At 45.4% G+C, this 3310-nt stretch overlaps 1 pseudogene; it reads right to left on the reverse strand.

The window, feature by feature from the left end:
• Positions 1 to 920: 920 nt before the first annotated feature.
• LOC102474292 (zinc finger protein 410 pseudogene) lies at positions 921 to 2736 on the reverse strand (annotated as a pseudogene).
• Between the last annotated feature and the right edge of the window lie 574 nt (positions 2737 to 3310).

A 3310-nucleotide genomic window follows, 5' to 3' on the forward strand; every position in this document is an offset into this window, starting at 1 on the left:
GGCTTCACAGTGTCTGCTAATGGCCCCTCACCCAATTCTGTCCTTCCCCCACCTTCCTAAGACCCTCCTTTGCTATATGTATCTAATGTAAATGTTATCAGAACAATTTATATGCATTGTAACTTCTTTACTAGTACAAAAGATCCTAGCTTTTTCAGAATCAACAAACCTTATCATTCCCATCTGGCCCCTCTGCTGGTGGGTCTGACTGGGAGCTGCAGGGTCTGACCCTTAATTTGTGCTAGTTTTTTTTTTTTTTTTTTAACTGGGCTATTTTATTTTTTTAAAGGGATAACTGAAGCTCTGAATCATGTAATTTTTAACTTTAAAAAAAAAAACAAAAACACAAAAGCAAACCCTCTTAACATGCTACTGTATGTTCCATAAATGAAGAAAGAAAAGTGACCTAGTGGAAATGTACAGGGCACCAAGTACCTCAGCCTGGCCCAAGGGGAGATTCAAGTCATTTACTCCTGCAGCCCAGTGGCTACAGGGGGCTGAACGGAGAATGTCCTGATGGAACTGGCCTCACTCCTTTCTTCATAGCAACAGGCATCTTGAAAATTCAACTTCCGGGTGAAATTCTGTTGTTTGGCGGCAGCACTTAGTTCATCCACGTGAAAGATAGCTGAGTCTAGGATGAAAGCTCTTCAAAGGAAAACCTCGCCTTAACAGTCATAATGAGAAACTTCAACCAACACATAGTCAAATTTGCTTTGGGGAGAAATACAGCTCAACATTTTGCAGTGGGAAGGAGAGGCATACAGTTACCCAGCCTGCAGTCACTGCTTTGTTCCTTGGTTCCTCGTCTGGATTGGTTAGTAATTTGAAGCTCTCCTACATCTATCTTTGATGCCAGGGAAGACAAATAGGCAAAAACAAGGCTTTATCCTTCACAGATTCTTTTCAGTTCCAGCAGATCAGGAGCCACTGCGTCCTGTTCCCACTCTCTGTACTCTGGGGTCAGACAGAGCTGCTCTTCCAGGAGTCAGCGCGCACACGCATGCCCGTTTTTCAGTTAAATCTCCTTGGTTTAGCAACTCCTGTGGGTTTACCGCAGTTAAGACAGAAACCTCCTATGACTGTCTCCCTGACAATATGGTCACCAAGTGATGTGTCACATCAGGCTCTGAAGACAGGGAATGTGGGACTCCTTCAGCAAGCACCTCATCATCAACTCCCAGGATGGAACTGGCATTTTGGAGGTTCAAGGACTCTTCACCAAGGCTGGACTGGGAATTCAAAGACACCAGGTTTTTACTGGGTACTGAAGCCTCTTCAGGCAAACAACTGCCCATTAGTGGCTCAGCAGTATGCTCCTGCTCTTCACTGCCAGCTGCTCCTAGCTGCAACTGATGCTTTCTCATGCAAACCTGCTCCCACCTGAGAGAAGGTCTTCCTGCAAACTTGGCCCTGATGAGGCTTCTCTCCTGAGCGAACCACCAGATGTTTTTGGAGGCTAGGATACTGAGCAAAGGAACAATCACATCCTTGGGCTTCACAAAGGAAAGGCTTCTCTCATGTATGGATGTATAGAGAGTTCTTCAGGTTCCCAGCTGTCGTGAACTGCATGCCACAGTTAGACTCAGGGCATTTAAAGGGCTTCTCCCCACTGTGGGTCCTCATGTGCACCTGTAGCCTCTGTGGCACATAGAAGCTCTTCCCACAACCTTCTGCAGGGCAGATGAATGAGCGGCCATTTCCATGAGTCTTGAGGTGGTATTTAAAGAGAGATGGCCACACAAATGTCTGTTCACAACCTTCAGCTGTACACATGAGCTTTTTTCCCACTTGAGGAAGGGGCCCAGGATCTTTGGCTTGCCCATCTTCAGAACCAAGGTGGATATTTTCTCTGTTGCTGTTGGTTTGGGCATTTTTGGCCAGCTGTGCACAAGTAGCAGCAATCAAACTTATGAGCCAACTCCTGAACTCAGAGGAACCGCGGAATGCTGTCCGTGCTCTCACTAGAGGAAATCATTTCCTGAATCCTCTGCCTCATTCTGCACAAACACTAAGTGCTCAGCTGAAGAGCCCAGACCTGCTCTTGCTAGGTTAAGAAGAATAGAAGTGCTCTTACTAGGCTGAAGATCTTGCAATAAGCTAGGAGACTCTGGAGTGGACAAAAACTCTGGGACTTCTGTATAAGCTGAGTCATCATTTCCTCTGGGTCTGGACCCACGTTCACCTGAAGGCTTTTCACCCCAGCGAGGAAGGGACCTCCTTGGAGGCATTAGTATGATTTGAAGTATCATCTGGTAACATCAGCCAGCTGCATTCTGAGGCATCAGTCACCAGAAGAAGGGACAAGCAAGTAATGTTTTTTGTTTTGTTTTGTTTTGTTTTTTGAGAGAGAGACTTTTGCTATAAGGTGCGTGCACTCACCAGATAGACAGAGACAGAGAGATGGAAAGTGAGAAACCTCCGGGGGGGGGGCAGAGGGAGCAACCCCCGGGGGGGGGGGGCAGGCATGCCACAATCCCTTCTCCTCTATTCTCCTCTTGGGATCTTGGGCATGCACGCACACATGTCTGGGCATGAGTGTAAGTCGTCAGGTTTGAGACTCGAACCACAGTTGACTATATGGGAGTCCAGTGACATAGCCATTACGCCAACTGCTGGTCCCACAAGTAATGCTTTAGCTTCTGATTCTACTAGTCCCTGTCCCAATGGGATATATGTATTCTGAAAAAACTGGACTAGGAGCTCTGGTTTGGAGTCTAACTCATCTGATAACATCGATTCAGCTTCCAGATCCCATGGTTGTTTGGTGTAATCTGGGAAGGGAAAAATTTAATTCAAAGTCAATGTCACTTTCCTGTTATGCTCACAGTCCTCTAAGAAATACTCTCTTCTTGTTAGGTGCTGTACTGGGTGGGTAATCAATTTAACCTTCCAGTCCTGAGCAACCGGTCGGTGGTCGGTCCTGAATTCTGTCCACACACCTGTGCTAGCTTTTTAAGGCTGGTAAATTCATTTTGTTATAGCTTTTACTTTACAGTTGTCATTTCTTTCGTTTTGACAGTAGCAATGGTGGTGACATTGGCCTTGGCCATGTACTGTTTGCTGCCCTCCTCCAGAAATGAAAATGAAAGTATTATAAGAAACTGAGTTTTAGGTGAACATAAATGCTATAACCTGAAGTATTAAATGATAAGCCAATATAGATGTGTAATGGGAGTATGATTTAAATAGAGTAGTCCAAGACTGGTTCTTTGAGAGGGTGTCTTGTGAGGTGAAATTTGAACAATAAGGTGATATAAGCCATGGGAAAACTTGAGGTCAAACAGAAGGCATGGAAAGTACAAAGAAT

Source organism: Tupaia chinensis, unplaced genomic scaffold, assembly GCF_000334495.1.
Source record: "Tupaia chinensis unplaced genomic scaffold, TupChi_1.0 Scaffold000037_22, whole genome shotgun sequence".
NCBI classification, from domain to species: domain Eukaryota; kingdom Metazoa; phylum Chordata; class Mammalia; order Scandentia; family Tupaiidae; genus Tupaia; species Tupaia belangeri.